Source organism: Ipomoea nil, unplaced genomic scaffold (genome assembly GCF_001879475.1).
Source record: "Ipomoea nil cultivar Tokyo-kokei standard unplaced genomic scaffold, Asagao_1.1 scaffold2279, whole genome shotgun sequence".
Lineage (NCBI taxonomy): Eukaryota > Viridiplantae > Streptophyta > Magnoliopsida > Solanales > Convolvulaceae > Ipomoea > Ipomoea nil.
In genome coordinates, this window is record NW_017618707.1 from 2753505 (window position 1) to 2773692 (window position 20188).

The following is a 20188-nucleotide window of genomic DNA, read 5'->3' on the forward strand; positions in this document are numbered from 1 at the left end:
CTATTGATACAAGCTTCTAAATGATTTTATTAATACAGTTTTATATAACGCTTTTAAAAGTTTCCAAAGAAAAACGTGTACGATATACAAGAATACTTACTCTTGAGATTGATTTGCCATTCATCATAGCTTTTGAATTGTTATAACGGGGCATTTGGTTAGAGAGAATTACAATTCTAATCTCACTTAATTTTTACATAATTTTGAAGGTAAACAAATTCTTTTGTTTGGTTGGAGGGAAGCAATAATCTATAATTACTGGTTATCAACATGAGCTTCAATGTTTCCAAATAAAATATTTATGGATTTAATTACAATTTTTAAAAGTTTAGTGGTTTAATTAAATTTTTGAGTAAATAAAGTTATCAAACCTTGAATTGAACTCTCTTTATTAAATTAAATATATATGACAGTTTTGTACAATACATTAAAAGAAAACAAAAAAAAAAAAAAATTATAATCGTTTCAAACAAAAATATATACTTGTTGCATTTATTTTTATTTTAATAACTCCTTTTACAAAAATTGATCTGATGGCCGGCAATACGGCATTGTAAATTACTCATCAATTGTATGTTTCTTCATTATTTGATGTGAACAAATGGATGGGATGTTCAACGCAGGAGTTTAAAAGTTGTTATAGTCACAATCACTATACCATTTGGTGTGAACAAATAAATGAAATAATAATAGTCTGCAAATTGACCATTTAACACTAATTAATTGCATGCTCGTAAATATTACGTAAGCAGCCTAGGGAGGAATACAGGAATGTAAGCGCAGATTATGTGGGAGGATTTATATATGTGCAATATTGGTACACATGCAACGTGTATGAGGCTCACTGTGTGTATAAAGTTATATATTTTGATTTTAAACATAATATTATATGCAATAATAACATTTTATCCAAACGCCAATATAATTCATCAATACAATCATCATTTACTTTAAAATACAACTAAGTATAGTATTTTAAAATACATACACAACAATCCATTATCTACTTCAAAATACAAAATGTGTAATCCCAGTCCTCTTTTCCTACGACCAGAAAAACTAAATCCAAAGTGGACAGATTCTTTATGCGCACTGACATTTGACCCTGTCTATTAACCTATTGAGTCACCGTGATTTACATCCTCCCACATGCTCTGTCGGGTCGGGAGTGTGAGGGCCCTTAGGGTTGGAGATTCAACATTTTGGCAGAAGAAAAACTAAACCCAAATTCTCTCCCAATTGCAACTAACCCATAACCTCATAGATCATCAATTATCACTGCTACAGAAACAGTTGACTGTGGCTTCAACAACGGAACCAGCATCAATCTTAACACTACTGTCCCTGGCCTCCTCCTCATCTCTTGCCACAACACTCAAACGTTTCCTTTCTGTAAGCCTGCACAGTAAAATAAACGCCACTATAAAAAATGCACCGACGCCTAAGATCACTGCACCTCCCGTCTCCATCTTCCTCTACTCTCACTTGCGCTAGCTGCCTGATGACCAGACGTATATATATATGCTTGCCTTTTATACTTGCGTAAAACTATAACTATATTTTATCTATTGCTGATTTGCAGGCCTTTCATTCTCACTTGCAATAATGTTGGAAAGCTGACAAATTTGACAACATGAGATTCAAGGACTTTTAAATTATAGGAAAAGGATCAATAAGTTACTACTTATAAATTAATTTCATCCCTTAACTTTTAAATTACAATTAAACTCATCAACATATTATTTTCTTGCATATAAGCCAAAATTAGTTATTGATCTGTAATAGCATGTCTCATGCATATGGCCCTTTTTAGATGTTTGTCGCCCTATTCTTGCAAATAAATGAGGCCCTATAGTATAAGTGCAATCTTTAAAACCAAATCATAAGAATCTTACTAACCTACTATCTTCAAAGTCCAAACAAACAGAAAAATAAAATAAAATAATAAAAAACATCTTAAAACTACTTGACTAGTGGCTACCTGTTGGGCTGCCACTATCGTTTAGAATGCATGTAGAAAGATCTGTTAGGGAAAAAAATCAATGGAATAAGGTTCTAATTGACCACTGAACGTAACTTGAAAATGCAATTAGACCACTGAACGAAAAAAAGATGCAATTAGACCACTAAACACCCAACAACGTGCAATTAGGCCACTGAACACTCCAAATGTATGCAATTTCACCTGATAGCAGGTTACCATCAATTTTAGCAGGTTACCTGCTTACGTGGCAGTTGAGTTGGCATTTTTAATAATTTTAAATAATTTTTAATAACTTAATAATAATTTTTTAAAAAAATTGAAAAATAAATAAATAAAAAAATTTTTAAAAAAATTAAATTTGTTTTAAATAATTTTTTTTTTTAAAAAAAACTTTATTATTAAACTTTATTAAAAATTATTAAAAATGCCAACTCAGCTGCCACGTAAGCAGGTAACCTGCTAAATTTGATGGTAACCTGCTATCAGGTGAAATTGCATACATTTGGATTGATCAGTGGCCTAATTGCACTTTTTTTTCGTTCAGTGGCCTAATTGCATTTTCAGGTTACGTTCAGTGGCCAATTTGAACCTTATTCCAAAATCAATTTCCCAGGCGGTATTGGTGGTGAACGAGTGAATAGTACATGTTTCAAGTTATCTCTACATATTCAGGGCTTGACATCATTTGTGCCGTTGAGGAAACATAACGGTTTTACCATGCGGTATACTCAATTAATTAGGTCCTAATTATTAGGAGTGAGAAGTGATTTGGGGAAAAAACTGATGAGTTTCAAGATTAATTGCATATACTCCATATATATATATATTTTATTTCTTAAGTAGCTAGGTAAAAAATAAATATTGCACCCCCCCCCAAATTGAGGCCACGTGCTATTGGGCAAGTTGCACACCCTAACATCCGGCCCTAGCGTGTCTAGGCCCAGCCCTGGGTAAGGGCAACAGTCGTTATATCGTGCACCAGGGCGCACAATGCATAGTGCTCCCTAATCAAAACGACAGTTTTTTTTATTGTTTAGATTTTATGTGTATTATGTTAAGAGTTTATGTGTATTCTGTTATGAGTTTATGTATATTATGTATTATGTTAGATTATGTGTATTCTGTTATGAGTTTATGTACATTTGAAACAGGGATTTTTTTTTTGTTTTTTTTTTTTTTAATTTAACAGTAGAAACGAGAAACAGAATTCTTTAAAAAAAATATGGTCAAAACGACGTCGTTTTGGCCAGGGCGCATGGTATAATTTGCCGTAAGGGCAAGGGGCAAATTATTCTGTGGACCTGGGTCCACCTTAAAATGTAGATCCGGGTCTAAAGATACAGAATTTATATACTAAATATTTACAATTTGTGATGATCTTGGCCTTGTTTGGTAAAATGGCTGTTAGTTGATTGTGTTAATTAGAGGGTATAAATAGTTGATAACATTAGCTGCTTATAGAAAAATGTTTAGTAAATTAGCTGATAACATAACTGTTTGGTATAATTTATTTTCTCAAAAAACTAATTGAAAAAGTTGTTTGAAGTAGCTTTTTGAATTTTAGCCTTTTTTAGAGTTACAAAAAGCTAATTAACCAAATATTTATATTGATATTTTAACTAAATCAAACAATTAATAGTGGTCAAATAAGCCAAAATTGACTTATAGGCCAATTTTTTTTTACCAAACAGGGCCCTTGTACTGTGTTTACAAATTCTAAAAACTTAAAAACACAATTTATAATCTAGATGTTGTTCACAATTCCAATACTAAAAATATATAATTTAGGACTAGGTAAAAAAAATTGTAACCACTCTTTTAAAAGTAAATATACACCAAAGAAACAAAAAACAAGTAAAACATGGATTACCAATTGACCATGATCACTCCACCCAAAATTTCAGAATATCAAGGAGGACATAGTCTGATTAGGAGACAATATCTTGTGAAAATGAAATATTTATTAAAAAGAAAAACAAAAATTAAATATAGTGGCAGCGGCAAGAGTACTGTGACTTTTCTTCCAAAGATGGCTTATGGCAATGACCACATACATATACTTAAACTAGTTACGCAACACAGTTATATTTCAAAACTAGAATCCGTCGCCTGAGAGATTCGAACTCTCGCGGGGAAACCCCATGTACTTAGCAGGCACACGCCTTAACCACTCGGCCAAAGCGACAATTACAACTGAAATTCTAAATAGTTGCAATTATTAAGTAGCTGAATTGCAGGAGTTTCAAAGGAAAATTAAACGTGTTCGAAACACAAGAATAGTTTCTCTTGAGATTGATTTTCCATGCATCATATGACTTGTCATTAAAGTATGAGTCTTCTTATAGTAGATGTCTAAGTAAGCAAAAGATCTTGTGATCATTGATCAAATGGCATGAAGTGACTCTCGCAAGTGGAAGGTTATGAGTTCGTGTCTCAGTGGCTTCAGTAGGTTGAGCGTTCTTCTTGATGACAGATTGTGGGCACACGGTTTCATGTTTTCACAAACCAGAGAACTATATGTTCATATAATTGATAACTATACAATACACATTCACCAAAAAAATAAAAACTATAAAGTATAAATTTTATGGATCTACAGTATAGAAATTATGGATATAGAACCGTGCCCACCTTGCAAGGTGGGTACGTGCTCACAACATAATGATCCACGCATTGGTCCTCCCATCTAATCGGTGAATGGGGCAAATTATATCGTGCACCGCGGTGCATAATCGATTATGCACCGCGCATCAAAACGGCGTCGTTTTATTTAATGAAAAGAAACAGAATCCGTTTCGCGCCGTTCCGCAAAACATAACTCTGTTCTTCAGTTTCATTTTGTATACACTGCAGTTTCAGTTCAACACAACTACAATTTCATTTTGATATAACTACAGTTTCATTCAATATTTATACACTCAAATATGTGAAAATGTTATTTAATTTTATTTTATATACACTATAGTTTCATTAAAATACAACTACATGATCATTTCGATAATAATTACAGCTTCACTGTACAATATACACTCAAATATGTGAAATGTTATTCAGTTTCATTTTATATATACTGCAGTTTCATTTCACCACAACTGCAATATCATTTTGATATAACTGCAGTTTCATTTGATAATATAAAAATAATACGTGAGGCAGTGTCGGTTTAGATACACTGTAGTGTCACTCCGTTAACACTAACAGCGCGCCGTTTCTTTACTTAAAGAAACGACGCCGTTTTGATACGCGGTGCATAATCAATTATGCACCGCGGTCCACGATATAACGATTGGTGAATGGGTCACTGAGCCACTTTAATTTATCCCTCTACAATTGTTGGGCCGGGGTGTGGGTTCCTATTTCACATTTCGTGGGCAAGTAAATTAGAGAAAACTAAAGACAGGGAAAACAACTTTCAATGAATACTTACAGACTGTAAGTTCTTGTTTAGAGTAAGGAGGTCATCAGCAGCTGCTCCAAACATATTTGCTAGCAACACAAGGCTTCTGGGCTTTTCCTTCAAATCCAACACAGGAGGAGAAGCAGGTGCAACAGCTGAAGTAGGATTTTAACTTAAGTTAATGTAATACCTCTAAGAATTTATCTAACACAGTTTTTTACTGCCATTAATATCGAAGCTGCAAAGAAAAATTACCATTGATCAAGAAAGACCACAATAAATATGATTTCACCAATTTTTTAGACCAATGCTTTTTTTTTTTTTGAATGACTCTATTACAGTGTAATATCTGTTCATAACTACTTATCATTAGACCACAACGTGTGTGCGTATCCAACTGTCGGTAGTTACGCAACAGTTGATCTAAATAAGAAATCGTCGCCTGATATGAGAGATTCGACAGTTGATCTAAATCAGAAATCGTCGCCTGATATGAGAGATTCGAACTCTTGCAAGGAAACCCCATGTACGTAGCAGGCACACGCCTTAACCACTCGGCCAAAGCGACATTTGCTATTGAGATTCTAAACAGTTGTAATTATCAAATAGCTGAGTTTTAGGAGTTTCAAAAGGAAAAGTGTTCGAAATACAAGAATAGTTTTTCTTGAGATTTATCATATGACTTGTCATAAAAGTATGAGTTTTCTTATGGTACGGTGTTCATGCATCTGATAGTAGATGTAGAATTTTATGCGCATTTACAAATTGTATTTCTCTATTACAAATACAATTTGTAATTTGTTATTGTAGTTGCTTCATGAGATTACACAACCTTTGTTCCACTCTACTCTTAGTTTTTTCTTGAGAACGAAAGATCATCATGCCCGAATAAATTCATGTCCAGTAGGCGGTTAGTTTGATTTGAACGATGATGCATGTTATATGCTTTTTTTTTTTTTTTTTTTTTTTTTTTTTTTGCCATGCATCACAAATATAGTCCTTCATGTATACTATGTTTTGAAGTCTTTAACTAGTTCTTTTTTAGCAAGCTTATTGATGGTCATTTATTTATTTTTTTTGTCTTGTTCCAGCTAGCAGTATATGTTTGGTCTTTTCATTTTTCACCTAGTAGCTATCTTTAGAAAATTCTACACAATAACATAGCTATCTTTTAATTTTGAGTTCATTTTTTTGTTTTTTTTGCGTGTCAATGTACCAACTCCTTTGATTTAACCATATATATTTTGAAATTTGTCATATGTCTTGAACATCCATTATTAAAGTATCGTGTACCTTACAAAACAAAATTAAATTGCTTTAGGTACTCATACCTGTTTGGCTCATTGGGTGTTAGTGACTTTCGGAATCCACCACTATCCCACAATATATCGAGTAAGTGACCTGGATCTAAACCAGGACTTGGTCCATGATTTAGTATCACCCAACCAATCTTGATCGGTGTGAAATAATCTCTCAACCCCATTCATCTTCCCGTTTTAATTTCCTCTATGGTCTTGCACTTAACCTTTTGGCGAATCCTTGCTGCTTGGGTCTAAACACTTGTTGCTTGGGCACAAAACCTTTGCTGTTTGAATCTTTGTTATCTAAACCCTTGCTGCGTCTAAGTCTTACTGCTTTTGTGAACAAACAAGATCAAAACTCAGAACATTAAATCCAAAATTAAATATGGCCAGCTGGAACACCAAACTTAGGGTGTGTTTGGTTAAAACATTAGACTCGAAATGGTAATGAAAATAAAATACTTGGTAATGGTAGTATGTTTAAGTAAAAGGAGCCATTTTGTTTGGTAGTAAATATGAATTGGAATCAAAATAAAGAAAATAATTATATATATATATATATATATATATATATATATATATATATATATATATATTAAAATTCTATATTTAATGTATGGACAATGATCTTTTTATTTTTTATTTTTTATTTTTTCTCCTTTATTTTTGATTCTATGATTAAAAAGTAGATGGATAAAAGGATAATGAGTTCTATAATTACTGAAGAATTTCATTCCAACAACATGAACCAAACTAGGCAAACAAATTAAACATAATAATGAATTTTAAAATCCATCGTATAAAAATCTCCCTTTTCTTGTAAGCTGTTCGCTGATAATTTAAAGAATTAAGTTTTACTCCTAAAAAAAAAAAAAATCCCCAACCAAAACAAACACCACTTTACAAATACATGGCAACCTAGAAATTAAACCCTAAATCTCACCACCCATCACCCAAAACAACCAGCAACAGCTTCAACAATGGCACCCCCATCAATCTCAATACGAAAATCCGGTTTATCCTCTGACTGATCCGCCACGGTGGTTGCAGCCACCGCGGCAGCAACACCCGTGGCTCCGGCGGCTACAGCCACAGTACTCCGGCGAGGTTGCTTTTCTGCAAGACAACAGAGTAAAGTAAACGAAGCAACAAAAAAGCCAACGAAGGCTAAGACCAATGCGATCGCCGTGTTCATCATCTTCCCGATCGAGTCTTGTCTCCGGTCTGCTCAGATCAAACATGGATGCCTTTTATAATTACGTAAAACTAAAACTAATTATTTATTATTAGGCGATAGTGCTAAGAACCTGCTACTTCATCGAACAAGCTAAGACACGATGTAGACAGCGTTTACTCTTTTCATGCGACTCATATGATATGATCTTCGAGGAAATTGATGTCTATTTTCCTTACGGAAATGAGGTGCATTATATTAATCAGTTGGTTTTCAAGTTTAATTAATTAAAATAGTGGGGAACTATACATGGACATGCATGGGAAAATGACATATATAATGACTTGTTTTTCATTTCTTTTAAAGTTATTTTACTGTCTATAAGTACATACAGTAATAATAGCACCAAAAGAAAATAAGTACAATATTAATAAAACACTATTATATTAAAGATATAATTCATGCAGGTGGTGTTTGGTTGGGATTTTTGTACTATGGGATTTTATAACTGCAAGATTACAGGTTCCTCTAATTGTTGAATTGGTAACCACAAGATTGTAAGTTTGACTCTTAATATGAATTGTCTATTGGCCTTCATGGTTTAAGCCGGCCAACTATATATACAACCTAGGTTGGTTTATCTCCTTGTAGCCTTTTGCCAGCTAAGAGTACGAGACGAGATTTACACAGTGCAAACACGCGGATAGTAATTGCGGGTTTCTCTCGTTACCAAAAAAAATAATAAAACAAAACATTATATAAATTCCTATAAGTATATTAAAAAAATGGTTACTAAAAATCATAGGCTACCTAAAGTCCTAAACCAATTAAACCGGTTGAAACTGAGAAAAATAACAAAAGAAAAATATGAAGAGACAAAAATGCACTTACTAAAAATAAGAAAAGTCATGAGAAGGACTAAAAGAGTTCAAAAACTAATAATCTGGGATGTTAAATGGCAAAAACAATAGTCTGTGACTAAATTTAGAATTGCCACCAAAGACAAGGGACCTCTGGTGAAATTAACTCTTATGAAATTGTGAATATAGACTTTTGTAATTGTGAATATTGAGTTCTGTAATTTTGTATATATATTGAGATCTAAAATTGTGAATATTCAGTGGAAAAAATTGTGAATATAGAGAGAGACTATTGCACAAAACTTTTGATTTTTGTGGCCCAATTTTCTCTATTTAAATATTTAATTACTCCGTATTTATAAAGTAAGATATAATCAATTAATTATTAATTTGTGAATTGAATTTAATTAAACTATTACACAGGATTTTTTATTTTTATTTTTTAACGACCACTCGTGTTGGAGAACCTTGAATTGTCTTAAAAATTACTCCGTACTATTCTTATCGTTTCAGACATAAATATATATCTATAAGCTATGTATTTGTTTTTATTTTAATGATAATCCTTTTTGTTTTAAATGGATGCATGGACGGCATTGTAAATTACTCATTTGCTTGTTTCATTAGATCCTTCATTATTTCATGTGAACAAATGGAAAGTTCAACGTCGCAGGTAGTTTAAAAATGCTTTTAGTTACAATCACTATATCATTTGGTGTGAACAAATAAATAAATAATAATAGTATATATGCAAAATGACAATTCAACAGTAATTAATTCCATTATCATTAACAATGCGTAAGAGTACCGAGTACGGAGGACGTACCAAATATTAAAACGTAAGAAGTGTTTTGGAAGACCATTCCACTTATATTGAAAAAAAAAAAAAAAAAAAAACATATAGGGACAATGTATTTAGTTGGGTGAAATTCTCCTAAAGAGTTCATTCCATTGCTAGTAGCTCAATTTTAATAGTATTTTATGGTCGGGTCAAATGCAAAAGAAAATTTTAGAGACGGGTGAATAAACTTTTCTAAATTTTTGACTAAAAACTTTTAAGCAAAATTTAGACTATGTTAAGCTTTTAACACTTCCCTATAGGTTATGTTACTTATTTTGTAGACATACTTAACTATATAGTCTTTGAAAGGCTACCAAGAGAGAGAACTAAAATATAGTAGGGATCGGATATAGTAACTGCGCAAAAAAAATAACATCGAACGTGATGCATGTAATCATTATTATACTCCACTTGTCTCCTATCGTGCAATAGGAATTCATTAGTAAATTTGTATCCTACACAATTTACAAGTGAAGAGACAAACAAGTGCTTTTATCACAAAGTTAGCACAAGTTTACTTAGGTTTTCATAAAACACGACCCTGATACTCAACCTCTATCTACTCTAGGGTAGAGATATACCACTTTTCAACACAAGGATTAAAGGAATTCTGCAACTAATAGACTTTAAGAAAACTAGATCCTCAAATGACCTTTTGCAAAGTCTCTAAGAAAACTTGATGATGGCGTTGTAGCTTTGACAATGCTAGCTTGATCAATAATTTTGTTACTTGTGTACTCTATTGTAGTTCTATCTTCTTGTGTTATTTTCCATATAAGCATTCCACCTATTTATAGCTGCATTTCAAATTTCTTCGTTGAAGGGAAATAAATTCGAACTACCAACTTAGAAATAAAATAATATGTCTCATTGTCTGAATTTGACAAGTGTAGAAGGCGTCCAATAGTTGCTTCTAACTTGTCATAGAAATATGTCTTTAAACTTCGATCTTCAATGCTACTTTTCAGAAAAAGGTAAGTATCCATCTTGGATACTGTGCCAACGCTCAAAAAGTAGTAAAGATTTTACAATATATAAACTTCGATCTGCGGCTTGTTTATAAACCCTTTTCACGAGAGGCACGAGCTGGCCGAAAAGGAATATAATCGTCACTTGTAAGAATCGAACCCAGATTATCCCAAAATTCTCCTTCACAAAGAGAACTCATTTGCTACGTACTTGAGCTACCGTATTAGGTTGATTTAGACTCTTTCTGTTTGTAAAGCTTTGCTGCAAGGCAAACTTGTGTTTCTTCCAACTCGTGTTTTTGATGACTTCAACATAGGAACATAGGCAAACTTGTGTTTCTGTGCTTCTTTTGGATTTCATCAAATTTGCTCAACTTTCCTAAGAATATATGAGTCACTACTGTGTGAAACTCTCGTTTGGTGTCTCTTCGATCACTAAGGCTTTCCTCCTTTCTCTTTTGTCATCTTTTTTTTTTTTTTTAGTCAGATCTATTTGACTTCTTCCATTCATATTTTCTTTGTTGTTTTTCTTTGTCCACAAGGTAAGGACAATCAACTTTGAAATGTCCTAATTTCCTACAATTATAACAAAGACATTCATGTGTTTCTTTGTTTCTTTTTAATTATTTTCTTACCTTTGACGTGAAAGATGATCTGATCTATGTCTCCTTGAGCTCTTCAATTCTCTATATGAGTTCAGTCATGTCTAGAAATTCCTTGAGCAATAAGACCATTTCTTCTTCTATTTCTTTTATTTTTGGATCTTGAAAGTATCCGTTGGTGCTCTCTAAGATGTTAGATGTCCAAAGGCTGCCATTTCTTCCTTTTTGGTTACACTTCATTGGCTACTTATTTTATATAACACTTCATTGGCTACTGATTGGAGTCATAAGAATTGTCTAGCCAAGTCAAGGTTTGACAAATATTCTCAATGTAATAGATTCAAGAGTCTTGGGCAATGTCCCCAATAGCTCTTTTTCCATAAAGACATTCTTTAATCTTCGTACTTACTCTTCCGTATACTACACTACCTGCAGTTGGTAGATCTTAGATCTATTACATTGAGAATATTTGTCAAACCTTGACTTAGCTAAACAATTCTTATGACTCCAATCACGATAGGATGTTAAGATATCTACGGCAAGACCTCAACATATGAATTAAAATTCTGTCGTTGACTATTAAACTTACACAATATATACGAGTGTTCTGTATTAGCACAGTGTTGTTGTAAATGGTAAAGTGATCTCATAATTTAGAACCCAATTAAGCTATGTCTTGAATAACATTTAATTAATTTGAATTGTTATGTGGTACATAGTAGTAATGAGATTTAATTTGAACTTGTAATAGATATGCTATACCATTTTAAAATCATGCTAGTGAAATCCACCTCATCTCAAAGATTTACAAAACCATGTTTTGTTATAAATACAATAAATCGATGCAAACTACGTAAGAATCTAATCTAATCTAAAAACATAATAAGTGTGAATGAAAGTTATACCCCTGATTTATGTCCATTTTTTCCGTTAAGTTTTTTTTGTACATTATGCTATAAAGGTTGTACATTAAAATATTTTGGACAAACATACTCCTACCGTTATAACTTCCGTTATCTTTTCCACTATTGTTATCATGCACATGCATCCACCATATATTTTCTTATCTTCTTCATTAAAAATAAGATATACACATTAAATATTTGAGTTATATGTTAAATTATTACATAAATATAAATATCAAATTTATAAAAATGATTTACATTATTATTATTATTATTATTATTATTATTATTATTATTTAGAATAATTTAAATATCTAAAATTCAAATAAATTTAAAATTTTAATATAATGTATTAATATTGGGCACCTAATTTTTTGCGCATCGCGCATAAAAAAATACTAGTTCACATAATATATACTAATATACATATGGCTGACAATTCAATTCTTGCAAATCAACATTAATTCTGACCTTAACCGCCACCACAGCCGCCACCACAGCCACCGCCACAACCACCGCCATCACCGCCACCGTTACCAGAAAGGGCGGCTTCAACGAATCCTGCGACATCAATCTCAATCCGAGATTTTCTTCTTTTGCGCTTCAAAATTCCGACAGCAGCAATAAAGTTGCCGTGTTTTTTGGGCCGCCCGAAACCACCGTGGTAAGCTAGCGGAGTAGATATGACAAGCAAACAAAGTATGAGGTCAAAGAAAAATACGATGATGGCCACAACATAAGCTTCCATCACATTAATTTGAAACTTTATAATCAATCTCAGTTTAATTAACAATGTAACTCATCAAAGGACATTTTATATGCATGTTTTAGTCACATACTCACATGAAAACAAATGCATTATATTATTTGTTTGATAATATTATAATCTATGTCAATTTAACAGCTTTGGGTTGTTTTTTCCAGGAAATTGTTGTCTGGTTTCTTGTTTTACAGGGGCGGATACTAATATGGCGATTAATTGTCCTGGCTTGCATGCATATACCGCAAGATTAGGGAAACTCTATGATTAGACCACCTTAATATACTAATTGTAAACACAAAAATGTAAACTTTGTATATATTCACAAAATTCCGTATACAGCGTGTGTATAATTCAAGTGCAGGTACAAAATCTCTGTCTAGTCCTCTGATTCTTCACTGACGTTATCTATTGAAGTGCCTCCGGGATTCAAATAGCTCCGGGATTCAATTGGCGCGTGCCTCCGGGATTTAAGTGGCGTAGCCTCCGAGATTCAATTGGCGTGACTTTCAACAACGAACGTCAAGAATTTAGAAATAATCGACCTTGCAATGGATTCAAATTGCCTGCAAAATCAACAAAATGTCTTCAAGTCTTCAAGTGTACTTCAATGCCGTTATCTATTGCGGTGCCTCCGGGATTCAAATAACGTAGCCTCCGAGATTCAAGTGGCGCGTGCCTCCGGGATTTAAACGGTGTAGCTTCCGGGATACAATTGGCGTGATCTTCAACAGCAAACATCAAGCTCCGAAGCAATTAACTAAAAAGGCTTCAAGTTGCTTCAAGATCTTTAAAACCTGCAAAAAATGCTTTCAATGCCTTTAATTCTTCAAGATCTTCAAATGCCTTCAAAAGAGCTCTCAAATCTTCAAGCCTTCAAGTTGTCAAACGTTCTTCAATGCCTTCAAGCTCTCAAGTCTTCAAGTTGTTCTCAATGTATTTAAGGTGTGATTTGAAGAATGGAATTGAGGCTCTATTTATAGTGAAGTTTGTAACTAAAATCCCTCAACAAACTCCACTAATTTTTATTAAATTAAATTAATTAATTATCTACTAAAATAAACCTTGCCAAAATCAAGTCTAGGTTCATTATTCTATCATCTAATTCAAATTCAAATTAAATTATAATTATCTAATTCAAATATAATAAAATCATATTATATTTAAATTGTAATTATAATTATAATTCAATTATGAAATGGGCTTGGACCAATTAATTACTTAATTCAATAGCCGAAATCAAATTTACTTGGACTAATGATCAACCCTGAAATTGTGCTCGATAATGATTTAATCGGTCCACTTGTCGGCTTCAAATTTTCTGTGTCTACACTAATTAAAATGCAATTCTTGTACCACTATGTCAAAAGTTATATCTCGCAGCGAAAGCGCCGCAACTCTTTATACCGCCTTGTCACATTTCCGAGAAACAGTGTGTTAGACTTGATCCTTCACCACCTCCGCTCAACAATATAATTTCCCTAGTCACCAATTATTGGATGACATTTTCTTCTCTCAAAAGGTTGAATCTCCTCCCCATAGAGCATTTGGAAGGATGTAAATCACGGTGACTCAATGGTTCAGCGGACAGAGCCAAATGCCGGTGCGCACAAGGAGTCTGCCCACTTTGGACATAATTCTCACACCGCCGCCGCTGAGGTTTGAATCTTAATCTTTTCTTCTAAATATTACCCACTGAACCATTAAGCTAAACCCATACCGGCATGGATGACGTTTTCTCATTCCACAAGGGCGATGAGGCTCTATCTCACTTTTATGGTTAGGATTTCGAGTTTTATATTATTAATTACTTTTAATAAATTCCAGTGTCTATAATGTTGTTGTACGCGGATGTCCTCTTGTCATTCGATTTGATTTACTTTAGTGATTTAATTTGATCAAAAAGTTAATATAGATGCTTGCTAAATAGTTTTTATGAGATAAGCTTTTTGGACCCAAAAGCGCGTGCAATTTAAAAATGTTACTTGAAACAACATTTCACTCGACCTTTTTGAGAAAAAAATTATATAATTCATTTAATATCATTATTCCTCTTCTCAAATATAATTGTAAGATCTATTCCACTTTATTTTAAAGACTTTTTATTTGAAGCCGCATAATTTTTTTTTTTTTTAATGTGTTTGTTTATGAAAAATAATAATAAATTAATACTTTGATTAAATGTTCTTTAATTTTTTTATTTATTGTTATGAAGAATAATTACTAAAAGATACTTTTTATTTATATGTAATTATTAATAATTAATAAATTATTATTTTAAAATAAAATCATGCTTTTAAAAGTTATTTGCATATTACTTATCAGCTAAAGTTAACACCTAATTTTAATTTATCAAACACTTATCTACAAATAAAAGATTAATACTACCAAGTATCAACTGGTCAAATCACCTAATAGCTAACCGCACCCATGGCGGTGAGGATGAGATGATGAGAGTCTATTCCAACTTAACTAGAAGTCTTAAGTTCGAGCTTTGGTAATGTAGCTACCTTAAACTCATGAGAAAGTGTTTTGCCACCATTTGAGGTCTTACCTACCACAAACATGATCAATCTTGATATATGTGTGTAAAGTCTTAGTGTACCCTGACTAAAGAAGCCCGCGTGGTCAGATTTTTTTTTTTTTTTTTTAAACACTAATAGATAATGGTTAATATCTAATAGCCAAACAACGCCTATATATAACTTTTTGTGCGCACCAGTATTTGGCCTTGTCTACTGAATCATTGAGTCATCGTGATTTACATCCTCCCAAATGCTCTATCAGGCTGGGGTGTGGGGGGCCCTTGGGTTGGGGATTCAACCTTTTGAGTGAAAAGGTATTATTTAAATAACGAAGCAAAATTAACTATGGGAACACCACAATATATAATTACAACTCGTTTGACTCAAGAAATGAATTTTGAAATAATAGAAATTATATTACATATAAAATGAAATAAGCAAAGAATAGAATAAGAATTTGATTCAAGTGTTTGGTTTGCATAACGAACAGACTTTAAGCATTGAATTCTAGTGTTTGATTGGCTGGATTAATGAATAGAAAATGCAATAACTATATATTCAAAAAATAATAATAATAATCTCTACACTAATAATAATAATAAAATAATAATAATAATCCTTTATATAATAAAGTTATATGGTTTGGGAAATAATTAATGTTACAATTAATGCCACAACATTCTTTATTATTAAAAAAAAAAAGCACAACATTTAAAAAATAAAATAGCTATATATTATATAATCATATAAAAAATATACTTTTGAAAAATAAAATAGCTATATATTATATAATCATATAAAAAATGTGTTCAATTAGAGTTTAAATTTACACATACAAAATTAGAAATTTGCTTTCCAAATGTAATTATCTTAGTTATTATTCGTATTGTGAAAAAAAAAAAAAAAAAGCACAACATTTAAAAAATAAAATAGCTATATATTATATAATCATATAAAAAAAATATACTTTTGAAAAATAAAATAGTTATATATTATATAATCATATAAAAAATGTGTTCAATTAGAGTTTAAATTTACACAAAATTTGCTTTCCAAATATAATTATCTTAATTAGTTATTATTCGTATTGTGAAAATTATAATATAGATGAAATACAATTAAGAATAAATCAATGTAATTATGTAAAATCTCTCTATAAGTTTATTTGAATATGCACATAATTAGAGATTATATTAACCATACAAAATTTTAATTTTAATTTTAATTGTAATTTTGTATTCTATAAAAATAATAAATACTTGACCAATGGAAGCTCAAAAATATTATTATATTAATTAATTTAAAATATTTTAGTTTTTCTATTTTTTATTTATATTTATAATAACATAATTTTTCCCGTGCATCGCACGGGTGAATTACTAATAATAATAATAATAATAATAATAATAATAATAATAATAATAATAATGATATATATTAATGATAATAATGATAATAATAATGATGATAATGATGATGATAATGATAATTATGATGATAATGACGATGATAATAATAATAATAACAACTCTAGTCAAGTTGATCGGGCTGTTGGCTTGGACTATCCCCCAGAGCTAGCTGTTTCCCTCATTGTTGTGATACTAGTTTAGTATGTAGAAGAGATTCGTACATTATTTTCCACACAAGTTATATTACATGTACTACCAATTTATACTTTTTCATCAAGAATTTTAATGTGAGTGAAAATAAGAGTTCACATATATAACTCTGGAAAATAGACTGAAATGTGATACTAGCCTCATGAAATTCGCAAAATATGACGCGATTGAAAATTGGATGAAATTATGGAAAAGACATTTGGGAAATGCATTTTATCACATTTCTGGTCAAACATGAAACGCAAGTGAAACTTGCGTTTTTTGATAAACGCAAATTCCACTTGCGTTTCTCTAGAAATGCATTTTTTTTTGTCTTCGGCGACTTCTCCGACGAAGGAGAAGGCCACCAAACTGGTCGCCTTCTCCTTTGTTGGAGGAACTAGTGACCAGTTTTGGCCGCTAGTTTCTCCCGCGAAGGAGAAGGCGACCAGTTTGGTGGCCTTCTCCTTCGCCGAAGACCAAAACTGATCGTTGGTTTCTCTAGTGAAGGAGAAGGCGATCAGTTTGGTTGCCTTCTTCTTAGCCGGAGAAGCCGCCGAAGACAAAAAAAAAAAAAAAAAAAAAAAAACACACACACACACACACAAAAAATACTTTTCTCGAGAAACGCATGTGAAATTTGCATTTTTCGAAAAACCTAAATCTCACTTACACGTTTCATATTTGACTGAAAATGCGATAAAATATATTTCCAAAATGTCTTTTTTATAATTTCATCAGTCTCATATTTTGAAAATTTGCTGAGGCTAATGTTACATTTCAGTCAATTTCCCTATAACTCTCACCCTACCCCACCCCCGGGCCACCTCCGATCCACAACATCTCATCCATCATCCGTCGCTACAAAAACAACCTACTATGACTTCAACAGCGGCACCAACATCGATCTCAATACGACAGTTGGATTTATCCTCCGACAACTCATCAGCAACAGCAGCACCTGCGGCGGCTCCGGCAACAGCAACACCAGTGGCTCCGACCAGAGCTGCTGCCTCCTTCTTCTTCTTCGTTGACGGAAGGAAAGCATGCAAAATATTCTGAATAGCGATCAATGCAGCAATGCATACGACCACAAGTACCCATATAGCCAACGCATGCATCTTCTTCTGATCTCTCAAAATATTTTCTGGTAATAAACTCAATTGGTCATTATATTTATATATATATCATTCTAAATGATATGATATCTAATGATTCCGCGTTGTTGTACTGTCAGGTGTGCAAGCTAGGTGGCACTGAAACGTTTCATTTGGCTAATAACATCCGTACATGTACATGTAAATTAAAAAGGCATAATGCCTTATTCTACCATTGATCCATCTCAGCTACGTAAATATTCGAGGAAATTCATGTCCAGTATTTTTGGAACGTACGTAAACGCTGTCAATAAAACGACAATAATGAAGAATTATTTATGTAGCTAAATAAGACCGAGCTTGCCGGCGCACCACCGCCGTCCCCGGCCAACGCTGCTTGCAAAGGAAATTCATTATTCATGACTACTACAATAGTTTGCCACATGGTTACGTTAATTGTATACTTCCTGTATGTATAGTGTATTATGATTGCCCAGGTTTAGCTCATTAGTTCAATAGACAGTATAGTCACTATTTAGAAGAAGAGACCAAGTCGAAAGCCTTGTTTCAACCATTTTTGGTATCTGGAAAAACTTTTGTTGCTATTTCGAATCACTTTTTGCTTTCGACTCGATTTAAGATCACTTTCAAGCGTTCGGAAATTCCATAATTTCCAACAATGAAAGTTATCGTGATATAATTTACATCTTCCTAAATGCTTTGTTAGGGCAGGGTGTGGGGTCCCTTGAGGTAAAGGATTCAACCTTTTGGGAGAAGTATATTATCATTAATTAGGGTATATGCTACTAATATTACTATGGGGGAGATGTATTTTTAGTTTATCAATTATTACTTGCTAACTGTTTTAACTCCTCAACAAAACTATTAAACTCCATTACCATTTTACTTAATATACAGGTATTTTAAAATTTAATTATCTTTAATCTATATAACCTTTTCAGTTTTGATATTTTATCTGCCAAAATAGATATATAGTTAACAATCTTCTTCCCTAAATTTTATTTTCTCTTCAATAATTGTGGTATGTACATGGTCTCTATCTTCCCTACACAAACTTGTTAAAATTGTTATTTGTTTTTTACAAATGAAATATGGAAACTAAAGAAGATTATAATTAAAGAAAAAAAACATTAAAAAGTACTAAAATGCATATGTATTAAGTAAAATTTTAATAGAATTTAATATTTTTGTTGTTGTTTCAGAAGTTAAAATTGTATTTTTTTTAGAGAGTTAGGGAAGTATATTGCAATGGTAAAAAGTTAGGAACTAAAATCATTAGTAAGGAACAATTAAAATACTAAAAATGCAGCTCTCAAAAAAAATACTAAAAATGCATTTTTTTTCCCTATCTCGATTTGAGGAGGTGATTGGAAAATAGCTTATAAGCCAAAGTACTTTAAGAGTTAAGTAGCATAATATACTTATGCCCTTTATAGTTCATTTTACATGTAATTAGCTAAGATAAAATGCTTAATTTACTAAATACATTTATATAACTAGCTAATACGCCAAGCACTTTGTGCTCAGACGACACATATAGTTTCTCTTGAGAAAATGTCACATGATCAAACCCTGGTGGTGGGGTATATATTTACTCTGTGGGCTGCAGTACTTTGAAAAAGTAACAAAAAAAAAAATAGCTATTAGTTAATTGCGTAACATTCTCATTTTGTAGGTCCAACTGATCTTCGACAAGACCATATAATCTCTTTCCATATTTGTTCTCCAATTCTTCTCCTTTTTATTCCTATTTTGTGAGCCTACACTCCTTCACATCATTTATTATTTTATTCACTTTCGTACAATTATAATTACAATTTTTTATTTTAAATCAAAATCAAAATAAATTTAAATAACAAAATAAAATAATTTTTCAATTACAAAATATAATTTCATAAATTAATTCAAATAATTAAAAACACATTAAAATTCGCATTCGAAATCGTCTATACAACTATTACAATTAAAAATAAATTTAATTCAGAATTCCTTTGGTCAAATTTAAAACTGAATATTAAAAATAGAATAAAAATAAAAAATAAAAAATAAAAAATAAATTATTTGAATCAGAGATGACTTAATTTTTTTTTTTTTTAAAGAAAGTAACAGAATATTAATTTCAATTGCCCAATTGGACTTTTTTTTTTTTTTTTTT

General features: G+C 31.8%; 1 non-coding gene across 1 annotated transcript; it reads right to left on the reverse strand.

Annotated features, from left to right (window-relative positions):
• Positions 1-4087: 4087 nt before the first annotated feature.
• On the reverse strand, positions 4088-4169 carry TRNAS-GCU. Its single transcript has one exon. It is a non-coding gene; the product is annotated as a tRNA-Ser (tRNA).
• Between the last annotated feature and the right edge of the window lie 16019 nt (positions 4170-20188).